Genomic DNA, 18,825 nt, shown 5'->3' with positions numbered 1-18,825 from the left:
TTCTACATTTACCAGTCTTTACAACACAGGATGCATCAGAATGGATGCTAGACTTTAAATGTTTTTGGGTGAATATTGGTAACTGAAGCTGCACTCACTCCCACGAACGACAGCAATAATTTAAAAATTGATCTCGTACAAGAGTTGCAAGATTTGATCCGATATAATATTTAACACAACATTGATAGTAATTTTACATTAAAATTATTAGGGATTCTATTTCAAGTTTAAGTGGTTGAAGTACATTGAGAGGCCATGTTTCCTCACTTACCATTTATGTAAAATCTTTCACAATATGATCCTAAACATAACAACTAGTATATTTGTTCTTACATGCACATCTATACTTGTGTCATTGTGGACGTGTGACACATGTTAAGGTACTTAAGTGTACTCTGTCTTGTACTAAAAACATTCCTGCCTGTAACACAGGCACCCTTCCCAGCATTGCAAGGGTGCCACATTGTACCTAGGCTGCACACAGTGGTCCAGCACAAGGAGACAGCAGAAATTGCCCCTTGTCTCTGTAAATATGCAGCATTTCTGCTTGCTCCCTGTAGGACATGACCCTTCTTGACTAAATTTCCCTAAACTTTTTGCTTTCCCCCAGACCTTTTTCTGACATGCTGTTGCCAACTTAGATGCTTTGTGCACTTTGCCACTGCTGATCAGTGTCAAAGTGCTAGTGCTTCCTGTGTAAAGTATTATGGTAATTGGTTGTCCATGGTTGGTATGTTTGCCTTACTGGTAAAGTGCACCATGTGTGCCAGGGCTGGTAATTCAAATGCTACTAGTGGGCCTCCCACTCAAGTAGCCTTAAAAAGGGAACTCAGGCCTGCCATTTCAGGGCCTGCGCACAGTTTGTTAAACTGCCATGTTGTTCTGACAAGCGCACGCACTTGCCAGACCTTACCCTTCCCTTTCTATGTACATCAGACACCCCTATGGTAGGTCCAGGGTATTCCCTGGGCAGGGTGCTGTGTATGTGAAAGGTAGGACATGTACTAAAGTGTGCACCATGTCCTGATAGCGAAATAATCTCCATTTTGTTTTTCACTGTTGAAAGGCCATTTTGCAAATAGGATAGAATGGGAAGGCTGTGTAATGTGTTTTTCAGCCTATCTTCCCAAAGGCTTAAGATGGAAAGGTGAAATTTAGTATGCTTGAACTCACAACGTAATAACACATCTTTCTATGAAGGTGGTTTTTGCACTGTGTGTTTATAAGCCACTCTTTTAGAAGTGGCTGGGCGTTTGTACTCTAAACATTTCTGTGTGTCTCTGCCTGGTTGTAGATTGACTGTCTGGATTTGAAAGCGATAAGATCTGGGGAATATCTTGACCGAGGGGAGGAGGTGAGACAGCAACGGGCTCACCTGCATCTGGAGTTTAGGGGGAGGAGTAGCCCCTAGAGGTGAGTAGGCCTGGGTTGCTGCTATAAAACAATTGCCCCATCTCCTGCTGAGTGATTGAGACTCCAGACGCCCACTAATCAAAGGAAGAAGGTGTCACTGGCAGGGAGGCTGGCTTTGAAGTCTTTGTGCTTCAGAGAGCACTGGCCCTGTTAAAACCAGTTCTGGAGGCACCCAGAACTGGTTTTAACAGGGTCAGTGCTCTCTGAAGCACAAAGACTTCAAAGCCATTGAGGGGTATAACTATGAGAGCTGAAGCCGCTGAACTTTGGAGAATGGCTTGATCAAGATTGACCAAGACTGGAGTTACTTCATGGTCAAGAGGATTAGAGAACCTTTGCCAAGGAAGAAACAACTGAAGAGACTGAAGGAAAGGACTGACCCTTGCTGTGAGTTCTGGGGCTGGCCTGCAGTTTGTTGTTTTAACCAAGGAAAGGCTAAAGGGACCTTGCTGTGTGCTGTGTCCCCCTGTTTGAAAGGACTTTGCTGTGCTGTCTCCTGAAGTAACTTATCCCGAAGGTCCTGAGGTGAGCCGGCTCCCTGTTGCGGAAACACAGGAATACAAAAGTTTCCAGGACAGTCTCAGCAGAGCTGTGTGCGTGCTTGTTGCAGCCTGAAACCCTCATAAGGTGTGCCCTGTGATCGTGGGCACCTGGAGTCCAAGCAAGGATCAGCGACGTGCTGTGCGTGTGCTTTTTGCAGCCTAAACCCCTTTGCGAGGATTGTCCAGTTATCGTGTGAACTGGAATCCAAGTGAGTCTCATCAACACTGTGTGCATGTGCGTTGTGCACCGTGAGACCTTCATGAGGATTTGCCTTGTTATCGTGTGCACCGGGATCCAAGTGAGTCTCATCGACGCTGTGTGCGTCTGCTTGGTGCACCGTGAGACCTTCATGAGGTTTTAACCTATTATTGTGTGCACCGGAATCCAGGTGAGTCTCATCGACGCTGTGTGCGTGTGCTTTGTGCACCGTGAGACCTTCGTGAGGATTGCCTTGTTAACGTGCACCTGGAGTTTAAGTGAGTCTCAGCGATGCTGTGCATGTGATCTTCATGCAGCATGAGACCTACTTGTAGAGTGCCCGGTGATCGTGCACCCAAAACTCAACGAAGTCTCAGCGATGCTGTTTGCGTGTGCCCTGTGGCAGCCTGAGATCTACGCAATCGTAGCAGCCTGGACCGCCAGCCCAGGAGGAGCTGAGCCGCCAGCCAGAGCCCGCAGTTGCCAATTCACAAGGATTGGCAACTTGACGAGTGGAGGAGGAGAGTGAGTTAGAGTCCCCCCAGGTAAAGTGTGTGGACTCCTGGGGTGGGGTGTGGGCTCGAAGGGAGACTCTCTCAGTCTCTCTCTCATTACGGCAGCGCAAGCCTCTGCTTCAGCTCGTATTGTGGCCCGTATTGCCAAGGGAGTGGCAGTACAGGGGTCGGAGTGTAGAGCTGCACTTTTTGATTACACCATACCTGTGTTGGGGATAACTGTTGAGAGGCTGACTGCAAGTCTGAAGGAGTGGCGGAGAGACCGCCTAAGGCATAGTGATCGGTGCCTGAGTGTATTACGCATTATTCCATTTCTGCATAACGGAGTACCTGACTGTCGTATTACACATTGCAGAATATCTGCATAACAGAGTACCTCATTAGAGTATTACGCAGTGCATTATTCCTGCATAACGAATGACCTGATTAGTGTATGATGCATGACATTATTTCTGCATAACGAACTACCTGATTGTTGTATGACGCATTGCATTCTTTCTGCATAACGAACTACCTGATTAGCGTATTACGCATTGCATCATTCCTGCATAATGAATTACCTGATTAGTGTATTACACATTGCCTTATTTCTGCTTACTGATGTGCCTGGTGGTTGTATTATGCATTGCATTATTATTACCTTGCAAAGTGTCTCATTCTAATATTACGAACTGTATAACATGATAGTAGGATTACAGGAGAATGTTCAGACGTGCTCATTATTACTGCCAGAACTTATAAGGGCTGGCTGGCCTAACAACTGGCCAGGAGAAATAGTACACAAACTCATATGCTGGATTTATATTGTGTGGTCTTATCGTATTTCTTTTTATTTAAAGTTTATACTCATTTTTATAAAACTCGTGTGGAGTTCATTTGTGGTGTCATCATTGGGCTGCTGTGAGCATGATTGCAAGTACTTCACACATTTGCCTTGAAGTTAAGCCTGGCTGCTTGTGCCAAGCTACCAAGGAGGTGAGCAGGGATATCTAGGAAGGTGACCTTCCTTTCCCTGTTGTTGAACCGCGGGTCCCTATTTGGCCTAAGGTACCTACCTCAGCCAACCAGGGATCCTGGGTCTAACATTTGGTGGTCAGCGGTGTGGAATTTGAATGTGTATTTGCAAATTCACTCACAGTGATTGGTGTACATCACAAGTTTAGCGCAGACCACGACGCAACCATATATTGTGTTCTTGATTTGTTGTTTTTATTTTTGAGCAACCTTTAAGCCATACATCATGTCTCAGAATAGTCTAGTAGCCAGTAAGGCTGCAGAATTAGAGTTTGACATTGAGGCATTGCTTACCTACAACGTTGATCAATTAGGCAACTCTGCAGATCTTTGGGGTGTCCCATGAAAAGCAGCGCCAAGAAGGAGGAGCTGCAAATGGCCTTGAGGGCCTGGTGGGAAGCAAAGGGACTCAGGAGACGGGTAATGTTGAGGTGGATGAGGATGACCCAGGGAATGGATTTGGTCTACAGGATTTGCCAGTGGAGGGACCAGCTTCAGGGGCTGGTAGTAGCCATTCAGGGAGGAGTTTTTCACCAGAGAAGCTGGAGGAAAACCAAAGAGTCAGAGAGCATGAGTTGGAGGTTTTAAAGCTTAAAACTCAAGCAGAGGAGAAGAAGTTGCTCATTGAAAGTGAAAAGCGAGCAAACAACTACCGAACGTAGTTGGCCACTATCCCTGCTCTAACTGCAGTGTATGCCACATGACCAAACATCCCAAAGCACTCGAGCTTGAGCCTGGAAAAACTTGAGCACAACGTTTCCACACTAATTGTGACTCAATTAACGTTGTGTACCTAGTCACTTGTCCCTGCGGACTGAATTATGTAGGGATGACAACACGAAAAGTCAAACAGCGCATATGCGAACATAGGAGTAACATTAGGTGTGGCAGGATCACAGCCAAACTGAGTGAACACTACATCCAAGCCAAACACTCCACAGACAACCTCAACTGGACGGTCATCGAACAGGTGCAGACAGGCAATAACATCCACCAATCCCTGTTCTAGAAGGAACAGAGATGGGTCTATCGCCTGGGCACAGACAGGGTAAGGCTTAATGATAAAGTCCCATGGAATTCCATGCTTAAAAGGAAACCAGACACCATGGGTTATACCTTCCTAATTACCCCAGATATCACTATTTCGCTAGGCAATGAATTCTCATCAGGAATGTGCCACATACTGTGTTCGCGGTTTTTCCATATTCGCCTCAAGTGAGTGTCGAATATGAAGGACTTTCTTCACTATGATAGCACCATAGTCTAATTTTCTTCTTGCTCCTAACAACTTGGGACCCGGACCATCTCAAAAACTGGTTGTTCGGGACCCTCCCGAATCTGACATGTCTGACTTTGTAGCACTCTGATTGGGGCGTAACAAGTCACATACTGCATAGGTAGCATTAGAATTGAACACAGTTATCCCTTTCTTCTGAGTTACCAGTAGTATTTTGTGATTAATAACTTTCTAGGACTACCCCACTTCGTCACTTGACATTATTCTGCATTATTTCGCTCTGATACAGGTTTCTTCCACTGTGCATTGAAATCTAGCCCTTTGTACTTTAGTTAGTCCATAGCGGCAAGTTGCCAATATAGTTATTTTGTACAATGGGAGTAATGCTCACAGTGCGGTCAGCGCACTAGTTCTTCCGCTGCCCTCCCGATCACATGTCCATTATGCCGAGAGACAATTGGCTAACAACATGCACGCGCGATGACGCGTTGATTCTGACGCTCTAAGCATGCGCAGTTCAGCATGTGGCACGTCAGCAATGCCGGCTTTGGATGGTTACACCAACCTTCATAAGAGCAGGGATACTCTGGCCTCAGCATCGAAGGGGTCTGGTAATCGAGGTCGATCCAGGTTCCAAGTTGGTGCCTGGCTTTGCTGGCGTGAGTGAACCAAGACCTTCCATATACAGAGCAGATAAGTAACCAAAGGGGAAAGGCGTAATTCAGCCATTTCTTTTCTGACTTCTCTGTTTACAGGGTGTGCCTACTAGCCACCACCCCCTCCTGAGACCCATGGTGTGATTAGCATTCGCACCTCATGTAATTCTTCTGCCAGTACTCCAATGTTTGGGACCACCCTCCATCACTTCACTTACTACGGGGTGATGTTAGCCACGGTTTTCAATAGGGCGAGAACACAAGCACAGGGACCACTTGACGCCCTGGTTGGCATGCAGGTTGAGTAGCGCTACTTTCACAAGGTACCTTCACAATTTGAGTGGTCGCTTTTTCCACAAATCCACTCACGCTGATAAACTTACAGTGTAGGTGCACCGCCATACCACAAGAAATAGCACCGTATCTCTGTGTTATTTCCTTTCGAGTGCACAGAGAGGAGCATTTGGTTTTTATATCTTGTCCAGATATGCAGACGCTCTTAAATTGATTGAATAACCCATTATGTATACATGTCTGTTTGTGTCTGTTTCTTTTCCAGATAGCTGCTGGGTGCCGAAACTTTGCCAGTACCCTGCTCACAACAGGTTCTTAATATTTTTCCTGCTTTTTGTTCTTTTTTCAGACTATGACCACCAGGTCAGGGTGAGCCTTAGCGTGCTCATACCACCGGGGTCTACACACTGGTCCTGATGAATGCCTAGCGACTTGCACCTTGATAGGCAGAAACATGTTGACCTCACTTAGCGAGGCATAGCTGACACATCAATCCAGCTTTCCAACTACCCGCTTTTCTTTTTAACCATGCTGGGTTGGCCTGTGAATACAAATTTATTTTGGACACAACCTGGTCACTTTTAATTCACATCACTTGTCACACACACACAAATTAAACCAGCTCCACAGTAATTCTGGCATCGAAGCACACCGGGTTGATTTTAGTCCTTCCTGGTGGGGCCTAATGATGAAGCATATCACCAACTAGGTTGGTGAGTGAGGGCCTTCTAAAGAATCAACTGTGATTCTTTTTCCACTCCTCCACGCTCTTGAGAAGGACACTCTTTCGTTGTTTTTGACTGTATTGCATAGGGGGACTAAGAGGGTTCCTTCCAGATAACCTTAAAACGCTCTCTCTCTTGTTGTTCATGGGTATGACACATCGCATCATTTCTGCATAATGGAGTACCTTATTAGAGTATTACGCATTGCATTATTCCTGCATAATGAACTACATGATTAGTGTATGAAGCATGGCAATTTTTCTGCATAATGAACATTCTGATTGTCGTATGATGCATTGCATTGTTTCTGCATACCGAACTGCCTGATTAGCGTATTACACATTGGGATGTATGACTTTACAACGCATACTTTTACAACGCATACCTTTACAACGCATTTTTTACAGCTCAACATCCATTACAACGCATTCCATTAAAATGCATGCCATTACAACGAATTTTTAAAAAACTACCTTTACAACGCATTCCATTACAACGCATACTACCTTTACAATGCATAGCATTACAACGCATACCATTACATTGCAGGCATGGTAAGTATTGGATAGTGTAGGGGTAAAAATTACTATTCTAACTCCAGGGGAGTGCAACAGTAGGGTAAGTGTTGGATAGTTTAGGGGTAAAAATTACTATTCTAACTTCAGGGGGTGCAACAGTAGGGTAAGTGTTGGATAGTGTAGGGGTAAAAATTACTATTCTAACTCCAGGGGGTGCAACAGTAGGGTAAGTGTTGGATAGTGTAGGGGTAAAAATTACTATTCTAACTCCAGGGGGTGCAAGAATAGGGTAAGTGTTGGATAGTGTAGGGGTGAAAATTACTATTCTAACTCCAGGGGGTGCAACAGTAGGGTAAGTGTTGGATAGTGTTGGGGTAAAAATTACTATTCTAACTCCAGGGGGTGGAACAGTAGGATAAGTGTTGGATAGTGTAAGGGTACTATGCGTTGTGATGGTATGCGTTGTAATGGTATGCATTGTAATTACTGCGTTGTAATGACATGTGTTGTAGTAGTATGCATTGTAGTGTCATGCGTTGTAATGGTTGCGTTGTAATGGCATGCGATGTAATGGATGTTGCTTTGTAAAAGTTTTGTTGTATTGGTAGTGCGTTGTAAAAGTTGCGTTGTAAAGGTTGTTTCCCACGCATTGCATTTTTCCTGCATAACGAATTACCTGATAAGTGTATTACGCATTGCCTTATTTCTGCATACAGACGTACCTGGTGGTTGTATTATGCATTGCATTATTTTTTCCTTGCAAAGTGTCGATCGTTGCGTTACACATTGCATTATTTTTACATTGCAGAATGTCTGATTGTTGCAATTAAGCATTACATTATTTTTACATTGCAAAAGTGTCTGATTCTTGTATTACGAACTGTATAACTTGATATTAGGTTTACAGGAGACTGCTTAGAAGTGCTCATTAATACTGCCAGAACCCTAACAACCGGCCAGGAGAAATAGTACACAAACTCATATGTTGGATTTATATTGTGTGGTCTTATCATATATCTTTTTATATAAAGTTGATACTAGTTTTTATAAAACTCATGTGGAGTCCATTTGCGGTGGCATCTTTGGGTTGCTGTGACCATGGTTGCAAATACTTTACACATTTGCCTTGAAGATAGGCCTGGCTGCTCGTGCCAAGCTACCAAGGGGGTGAGTGGGGCTATCTATGAAGGTGACCTTTCTTTCCCTGACGTGGAACCGCAGGTCTCTATTTGGCCTAAGGTACCTACCTCAGCCAAACAGGGATCCTGGGTCTAACACTCCCTTTCTTGCAATGCAGTGCAGCAAATTTGTTTAGTGCCTTGCATTGCATTAAAGTTTAGGTAATGTGCCCCCATGTCTGTAAGTGATAATATTCTCACTTTAAACATAAATAATACATGCACTATGTCCTCACTCACCCTGTACCTCTTGTTGGTCCTCTTTGTCAGCACTGACCTGGCCCTTGGCTCTGGCAACTAACTCAGTTAGAATAAGGGATGCCTCTTGCTGCACCAATGGGTTTAACTCCTTCTGGACATCTAGTCCTCATCTGGTCCTTAATGCAGCATTAAGGTTCCTGTACATTTTTACTTTTGTCTTGCGTTTGTGGTCATGCCACCTTCTTTTGCCTTCGACTACAGTCTTCTTGGTGCCACACATTTGATCTTGTCCACTGTTGCTTGCCATAAAGCATCCTTTTTGGCTAATGTCAATTTAAAGGTGAAAAACAAAAGGTGCTCATTTTTGTAGCCACAGTTATCAATATTGTGCTTTCATTTTCTGTGAAATTTAGCTTCCTCTTCCTTTTGCCCTGCATGCCTGTGAGGCATGTAATGGGCACAACACTCATTTCTCGGGACGCCAACTTACTTTTTACTATCAGACTGTGACTTAAAGCAAGTAAGAAAAAGGCAGAGAAGGGGAAAAGAAATCAGTGACCATGGGAGAAGGCAGCAATAAAAAAAAGACACTGCAGAAGTGAGATAAAGAAACAGGAGGTGTAGGAAGGTGAAAAAAAGAGGCATGAAGTGGATTCAAAACTAGGCAGAGCTTGGAAGGGCTTGATTCACAAAGATAAACTTATAATTTTGTGTAAGTTTACGATTATTTGCTATTCACAAATGTAATTTACTAGTAGTATCTTTATGACCGCGGCGTCTCCACATATAAAGAGGCAGGAATTTCCTATTGCTTTATGTGAGGAGACTCGCAGTCATGAGTATACTATTCGTAAATTACCTTTGTGAATAGCAAACAATTGTAACTTACTAAAATGTTTACGCTGACCTTTGTGAGTCAAGCCCTTTGTATTAGCAATCCTCTCATTTGGCACCTCCTGTGGCGAGTTGAGGGCCCCTTCACTTATCCTTGAGCAAATTGGACACTGTCTAGAAACCATTTTGTGCCAAACAGCTTGTCACTCTGCACATGGCACCACTGTCTCACCTAATCTCCATTCTATGTATTTGCAACAGAAACCCTAATGACGGACCTGTGCTCTATCAATAACAGAACATTTCCAATCCCAGATCTCAGGAGCACATCTTTTTGACATAAAACTAGATGTTTTTTAAAGGTAGTTTAAAATGTTTCTCACTTGGAGACTTCTTCTAGCATCTGTCATACATCAATGTTTTCGAAATGCTCAGTTTGCAGTTACATTGGCTTGCTGAAGAGGAGGTTACAATCTAAAACGGCATTTCTCCAGATAGCATTTGCTGTGCTTGTGTAGGAGCTTCCAAAACAAGACAAAGTGGACTGAGTAGAATAATGCAATTACTTAAATGCATTAAACTATTCTTTTGCAATGAATCTTTGCTGGGGCGTATGGGAATTGAATGTTGTGTCAATAACAATCCACACACTAGTGGCTCTCACAAAGCGCTCACGTCTAAGGACGGTCTCGGTTCCTTAGGGAAACCCGTACAGTCAATGATTCACTGATAAAGCCACCCAGTATATACATCATTGGCGTCCCATATGTCAATGTCATTGGCGACAGCTTGCCTTGCTAAGTGATTCCGCACTGTCCATCCAGAACCTCCTTTCCTCATGTAATCAGATCAGTGTCAAGATGAATACTTCTGCTGTCGCAAAAACTATATTTCTCCTTAATTAAAGGAGTATTTATCCTGATTTATTTTAAATTGGTTGTGTTTCAATAAGAAGATATTTGTATGAAAAGTGTTTCTTTTTTTCTGCCTTTTCATTGTAACATTGAACAGTATTTTTGAAGAGTGATGCAATTTGGCATGTACATTTGTTATATTACTCGGTCACAATTCAGGGTCATCCATGAATGTGAAACTCTTTGTAAGTCATCCCAACTCAACTCATTAAAGTGCCAAATTGACATTTGATACTGCTTTCTTAATACATTGCTGTAGTAACTTGGCAATTCCAGTTGACCAGTGACAAATAGTCTCCACTAGGGATACTCAAAGTAAGTTTAGGAAGGAGGGGGACGGACGGGACACACATGCACACATATACACTCACAGCTATGCATTCACACGTGTGCGCACACACACAAACACATCCATTATCAACACTCATCACCAAACATTCATACATACACGCACACACCAAACAATTAATAAAATAGAAAGCACCACACTTACCTGCAGCTCTGCCTCGGAGGTCCCAGGAGGCTTGGGACTGCCGCCTTCCCTCATTGGCTGACCTAAGGTCCGCCAATGAGGGAAGGTAGCAGTCCCAACGTCATCACTGAGTAGGATGGGGTCGGTGAGACTGCTGACCCCATTCCACTCAGAGATGAAGTGTCACTGATTGACACTCGACCCTGGTTGCTTCAGGGATTAAAACTGAAGCGCCCAGGTGTGAGGGAATTATTGGCACTACCCCTCATCACTGAGGAGAGGGGCCTCTGGGACCTTTGCTGAGCTGAGGAGGTCACGCCCACAGGAGCTGTGACTTCCTCAGCCCAGCAAAGTTCAGCTCAGGCAGCCAGGAGCCTGCACATTTAGCTCATGTCTAGCTCATGGGTGCCTGACCTGAAAATGAACAGTGTCTGTCAGGCTGACCTTTGTTCAGCCTGACAGACTTTGTACGTGAGGGGCAAAAGGTGGGAGGCATGGCCCATCAGCCCCAATGGACCGTCCGTTGCTGCATGCAACCCTCCTGACCTGAACAGGTGGCACCCTGGACCGCTTTTTACTAGGCATAGCGCTGACATTCAAAAAGCTGTTAAAAGGTAGCTATTTATTAACTATTTAACTGAAAATAAAAGGAAACGAAACAAAGAAGGTGCCATGGATGCCTTATTTTTAGAAACTCTTCCTTTTTTTTAAAGTAATTGTGCGTCAAAAATATGATAAAGACTTCAAAATTCAAAAACGTGTATTACATTAACATGTGTAGGCATTTCTCCTTTTTGCATTGGATTATATCACTGCATTGAAATACATCCATTAAAAGTGATAGTTCTCAAACATGAATTTATAAACATTCATGCCTTCTCCACCCTGAGAACAATGTCAATAGTGAACAAACAGGCAAGTTTCTGCCTAGGATCAGACAGTTTGCTCAAGTGGGGAATCCAGGATTGATCCGAGGTTTTCAGGTTACACATTGTGCAGTTCAGCTATTAGTGAACTATTGCTTTTCCTGTATCATTTTATATAAAAAATTAATGCTTTGTCTTTTGTCTTTAATTCTTGGCACATGAGGTTAGAGCATGGGTGGCAGACGAAAGGTTCAGTTCTTTTTGGGCTGGAGGATCCAACTGAACCTATAGCTGGGCCAGATCAAGGCATCTGACCCAAGCCCTCAGTGGCTAGCCCACCTCTATCACATAATGGCAATTAAGGGGTCACAAACATAGGTAGTATATGATTTGACTATCATTAAACAAATTGGTGAAGCAGGAGTACCAGCATCACAAGGCTTCTTGTTTCAAGATTCATAACTTTATCAGTTCAACCTATTTTGGTAAGTGGACTATCAGGCTAAGTATTCTCTACCCTATAGGTAAAATAAAATGAATGTTTGGTTACAGCTCTATGCTCTAACCAGATACTTTCTATGGGTTTTAGTTTGATTTAAATTGTCCCTTTGTATTAGACCCCACACCCTCGGTTGATAGTCCCCCGAACCTTTTGCCTTCACCCCTCTTGTTTTGCTGAACTTTGTTTTTGCTGACTTTAGGACTCTGTGCAGTTTACCACTGATAACCAGTGTTAAAGTGATTGTGCTCTCTTCCCAAAACATTGTAAAATGTAAAATAAGATGACACTTAATTTGCACATTTAGGTTACTTATACGTTCCTAGCAAATTGCAGTACATTTACTCAGGGCCTGTACATGAAATGCTACTAGAGGGCCTGCTGCACTCATTGTGCCACCCACTAGAGCAGCCCGTTAAAAGATGTCTCAGGCCTGAGTCTGTGCAGTTTTAAACTGCCATTTAGACCTTGTAAAACAGACCTTTTGTCAGGTCTAAGCCTTCCGTTTCAGTACTTATAAATCACCTCTATTGTAAGCCCCAAAAGTTCAAGGGCAGGGTGAATAGTATTTGGAAAAGAGGTTCAGGTTTTACATGGCCTAGGAGTGAAAACCCCTGAAGCTGTTTTTCATTATTGTAAGGACTGCTTCTCCCAAAGACTTATATTGGGTTGCCTTATTCCATTTAATAAGGGCTACATTTTGATTGGGAACAATTAAAAATACACGCCTTGGTCTCTTTCTAAAATTATCTTTAATGGCAAAGTTTAATTTAAAGTTGCAATTATAAAAATGCATCGTTAGAAAGTCGGCCTTTTTGTGCCCAAATTCAGTATGCCTTTCTGCCAGTAGCCTAGGTCCCATGACTCTGTTGTTATGGGTTGTGTATTGCTGCCAGACAGTGAGATAAAGGGGGCTAAGTGTAGACAGGATTGGCTGGGGGTGGAGCTGTACTCAGTGCCACTTACACTTCAAAGGGTTTTGCCTACAGCAGACACAAAGGTACATGACCAGTAGCGGTCGGCAGTAGGTGTTTCTATAGGGCGGTGACGTGGGCAGGAGGAGGGGCAGGGTGGGGGGAAATAATGTATGGATTACGGAGTTTTACAGGTAAGTAAACATTTAAATACATAAAACGAATTTCGTTGCGCACACTGCATCACCAAATGTGATGCAGTGTGCGCAACGAAATTCGTTTTATGTATTTAAATGTTTACTTACCTGTAAAACTCCGTAATCCATACATTATTTCCCCCCACCCTGCCCCTCCTCCTGCCCACGTCACCGCCCTATAGAAACACCTACTACCGACCGCTACTGTACATGACACTAGCCTTGTGTCAATCGAGATATTTGGAAGCCAAACCCAGGAAGGGCAGGGGAGTGGGCCAAGTGTTGCCCCTAGACAAAGGGTGACACTGGAGTTAAAAAGGGCCACTCTCAGACCTAAAATCAGATCACTTCTGGACCTGTGGAATACTCAGAAGAAGTATTGCCCTGCTGTCGCGCTGCATGTGGAAGGTAGACTGAAATGGCTCATTGAACCCAGGACCACCAGAGTGACTCCAAGATCCTGTTAGGTAACCTACTGTGTGAGATACAGGGGCACAACAAGCTCCAGAGACTCTGCAACTTACCTACCTACTGCTTCTGGTCCTTATTGGAGTGAGTCCTAACCCCCAGGCTGTGCTACCCCAATTCCTGGAACCTTAATGTGGTGCTGAAGTAGACTCCTCCTACCAAATCCAAAACCTGGGACTTAAAAAAAAATGTTTTTAAGCACAAACTGCCCTGAGAACCGACAGGAGACCAGGAGCTCACTGGCGTGCTTCGCAGCGACTGCAAATCCCTGTCAGGCGTCCTCTATTCAATGGTATCTGGCCTCATGGAGCTCTCTTCAGCTACAGCCTGCAACTTTGTCCCACTAGGGCATTTCAAGCTCCAAAAAAACTTCTAAGTCTGAAGGTTGAAATCTTGAATGGGGTCAGCGATGACCATCACCCCATCACCAATGACGACCTAATTGGTTTAAAAATCAAGCTTTATCCACTTGAAGCTTTAATCGCTTGTGTCGAGAGCTACACTGAGACTTCATCCAGCGACTCCTCATCGTCAACCACCTTCTGTCAGCTACAGCCTCCAGGAAATCTTCAGAATTTCTTCTAAGTCCTAAGGGAACTCTTGACCAGGTTGAACCTGGTACCTCTATCCCACCTGTGCTCCCTTGAGGTCATCCTTAACTTGTGACTTTGTCCTGGTCTCGCACAACCAATTACCCATGGTTGGCACTTTGTTCTTTTTTGACACTATTTTTCTCTTAAAAAGTTTAAAAAGTCAAAACTCCGGTTCAACTGATTAGTAGATTTAATTTGTTTTGGTGTCATTATACTTAATAAAATTTACCCTAGTTTTCTAAATTGGTGTAGGATTTTTCTAGTGTTGTGTTTTCAACTTATTACTGTCTGTGTGCTGCATAAATACTTTACACATTGCCATTAAGTTAAGCCCAAGTGCTTTTTTGTCAAGCTACCAGAAGGTTAAGCACAGGTTAATGTAGCGCCTTTTTGTGGCTCACCCAGACAAAAATTGTGTTAAAAAAGGCGCAGATAAATATGGTCAGAAAGTGTTTACTCAAGAGTGCACAATTTGTCACTTGGGAAGGCTAGGATTAATAAACAAATCATGCCTTGTGGATCCATGGTTTCCATCTTGTTCATTACACAACAACTGGGCTGTGCGTGGTTCCAATGCTGAGAGTCAGGGACTATTGTCACCAAAGATATGGGCTCTGGCCATTAAATACAGATTTTACCACCACCATATTATGATAATATGGTAAAGTAAGAATTAAATGTCAAGCCTCATAGTGAAATGGCTAAAACGTTCCCACTGTCCCACGTCTAGCGGTGGAGGATGGGTGTTTGTGTCTGCTCACCACAGTGAACTGCACAACTTGTTAGGACTTGTCATAAATTTTATATAGCACTTGCTATGTTAACCCCTTGAATGCTGAGCTCGTCATGAGCCACGGCGCTCCGGTGCTCATGACGAGCTCAGCTCGTCATGAGCTGTGGAACGCTCGCATGCGGGGATAATTCCCCTGCTGTGCTGAGCGTTCCACAGGAACGGGTGTGGCCGTGACGAGCTGAGCTCTTCATGAGCACAGGTGCGCTGTGCCTCATGACGACCTCAGCTCGTCATGAGCATGTGAGCGCTGTGCGCGCCCCCTCCCCCCCAACACAGCGGGGGAATATCCCCCGCAGCGAAGGAGTTAACAGAGCATGTTTGTAATTATATTTTACCACTTCTTAAATACCGAATTTTACCGATACGGTATTTAAGAAGTGGTACAATAGAGGGGGGGGGGGGTGTAGGTATTACAGAATTCTGTAAATACCGATTCAGTAATGCTCATTGATTCCTATGGGCATTGAAGCCCATAGGAATCAATGGGCATTACCGAATCGGTATTTACCAATTCGGTAAATACCGATTACAGCAAGGGTGCAGGGGGTGTCACTTTGACAACCTCTAGCACCCCAAATACAGGCATGTGTGCCATGTGGCACACAGACATGCCCTAAAGGCAAGTCTGTCTGTCACATGGCATAGGTGTGCATGCACACATGTGCATGCACACCTGGATTCGGTATTTTACCACCCAATTGGATTGGGTGATAAAATACCGAATATGAAAGGCCTTTGGGACTCAGAAGAGTCCCACCTACATATAGGAGTTACCGAATCGGTAAAAATACCGATTCGGTAAATTTACAGATTCAGTAAATTTACCGAATCGGTAAAATTGGCCCCCTACATCCCAAAAACCCATGTACCGGTTGGTAACGGCCAAAATCGGCCGTTACCGGCCGGTAAATGGCCACCTACATCTGGCCCCTAATGTTTACAGATGCGAAACTAAAACCATAAGGAGATTGTGAGGCCTAAGATTCTATTTCATTCCAATTCATTCATCAATTGACTTCCTTTGTGCACTTGACTCGCCAAAGGTAGTGAATGCAAGCAGAGTAGGCTTGCCCAAGGGTGAGAGAGAGATAGTGGCTCAGATACAATATTACACACATTCTCAAATCTGTGATTATTATAGAGACAAGGGACATATTTTAGAGGGCAGTATGGAATGAAACCCTCAACTCCATGCCTCACTATGCACACATTGTACATAATTTGCTTACCATATGCCCACCTTCCACCCCTGCCCCCAGTCCTGCCGCATCAGTGTGGCCCACGGTCACACCAGACCATATTTTCTGGCCCCTGGGACAATATTTGTAAGCACCCACGCACTAGATCCAGTTGCAGCACATGAGTTATTAGCCTTTGGGCACCATATATCCAGAAGTAAATACACAGAGGCTTCTAAGTGATAAATAGGAAAACAGCAGATAACCCAAGGCACCAATTACCAGTTTCACAAAGCAGATGGATTGTACTGAAATGTTCTGGATGTCAGATTAATTAATGTCCAGGAGTGGCCCGTGCAGGTAAGAGTGGTGGGACACTGGGGCCAGGTTGGGGGGTGGGATTCGACAGACGACCATGAGGGGAAATTAAATAAATAATGAATTTGCCCTCGTCATCTTGGGTCGAACCCCCCCCCACCCAACCCGGCCCCACCTCCCCACCACTCCTACCAGCATGGTCCGCGCTGTTTATGTCCGATACTGCCCTTCTGCCTATTGGAACCAGTAGAAAGGCTTTGCAGATGGTTTACTGGATTTATTCACCATGAACAGCTTAAAATAGCAATTTACAAATCAATAAAGAGTGTAATAATAAGGGCATCGGTTCTAGCATGGAATATATCCCTCAAGAAGCAGACCCAAACTATCTTTGCAGAGTACTGTTATTCAGCCAGTAAAACACCACCAAAGATATGTGTTACAGGTCTAGATTTTGAGAATTCAGGCCTAGAAAAAAACTGATGCCACAAGCCACACTAGAGAAAAGAAAAACGAAGTAAAACAACACTGTCACCGTGAAAACAAAACGTGTCAGGGTAAGTAAGTACAGAGCACCACACGAAAAGGTATAACCCTGCAATGTACAAACATACTAACTAACATGTTATTTCACATTTCTGAGGTGCAGTCGCCCAAGGCCACTGCCATGGAGAGGTGGTAATTCCACCCTGTTGTACTTGGTTGCAAAAAACGTTCAGACAAAAGCAGTACTTTATTCGAAACTTTTGAAACCAGCCAATTTAAAAGTGGCTTGAACTGGTCCTATTTCAGAATCACTGCATAATAATCTCATCGCGTAATATTAAATATTTTATCGACTCGTCGAAAGAAGATTGAAAAACTAATGAGTGATAGCTTTGTGAAGATTCTGAAAGAGGAATGAAAAAAACACTCCTTGAGCAATAACACATCTCTGAAGGTGACTGCAGGTGCATACAGAATGCGTTCTTTGCTATTGCCATCTTAACTTGAATTTCTTTAAAATGATGTAAAATCATATATCATTTTGGCAATTTAATGCCAATATTTTCTCCCAAAAATTAAACGTCACCAAATAGGAGCATGCTAATTGAAGCTAGTATTTTGAGTTTTGTTTTGATTGACAGTTCTGGCGTGTGACGTCATTGCCAGGGGGTCCTATTATGTCTGACTAATGGCTTAAGACCAAACTGCAAGTGCTAGACTTACAGCAGAGCCATTTCTTCCAGGGTTTTGCAGCTCCACAGTATGCCTTATCAATTATTTGTAGCTGCTTGTCATCATATTCTGATAACAGAGGCCTGGTCAAGGGTAATAAACATCGCTCCACCTTTTAGATCACTTATATATAAATATATATTTATAGGTATGCACACACACACACACACACACACACAAGTGCTGGTGCAATATTACCCAACGCATCTTCTCCCTCTCTGTACACAGGACCAAAAGTGCAGGCACATCATTTATTGATAACACAAAAAGAATGTAATGAAATTATCAATGTTCTTGAATTAATTATGAACATGATTAAGAAAGCTAAAATCTCAGGAGCCGGGATCTCATTACCCATTCAGTCTTAGGGATTGCTTTCATTCAGCAAGGCAAAAGGCTTTGAGCTGTGCCACAACTGCCTTCCTCCCATTTATTTGTGCGACTATTAGGGGCTAAATTCGCCTTTTTTCTGGTTCAATAGCCCTCCGAAATTATTTGCGCAGTTCATCCAGACCGCAAACTCTTTTTTTTATCCAACCCTGGGGTCGAGGAAGGCAGCCGAAGTGGCCTGCACGATGCCTTCGAGTCTGCCGACTGACTGCCTTCTGCGTGCACTTTGCCGCCCTTACCTCGCCGGAGCGCCAGGGCATCATTCAAGGTAAGTCTGAGAACGTAGGGGAGTCTAGAAAGTTCCATCAGATTTATGTCTGCAGCTGTACCCGAGCACTGTCTGATTACCATTCCGTTAGCGGGCGTTATGATGACATCACTACTGCTCTGCAGTCCAAGGCGCGCTATAAAGCCTGTAGAATTTTACAAGGGCGCTGTAGTACTCCAAGAAAGTACTGATAGGCTGAAAAAGTAAAAGTAATAGCAAGCAAATTAAAGTATTGCTAAAGGCGACCTGCCATAAACTGGGCAGCAAATTTAAATTACCAATTTGAAAACGTGACTTTATAGATACCACAGTGTCATGATGGTCCAGTTGTAAGAAATCTCCTCTCTTGTGGAAGGTGCACATTAGAGTGTGAGTGAGTTGTGACACAATACTTCAGCCTAGTCTGGACAA

This window comes from Lissotriton vulgaris, chromosome 8 (assembly GCF_964263255.1).
Source record: "Lissotriton vulgaris chromosome 8, aLisVul1.2, whole genome shotgun sequence".
NCBI lineage: Eukaryota > Metazoa > Chordata > Amphibia > Caudata > Salamandridae > Lissotriton > Lissotriton vulgaris.
Note: the sequence above shows the minus strand (reverse complement) of the source record.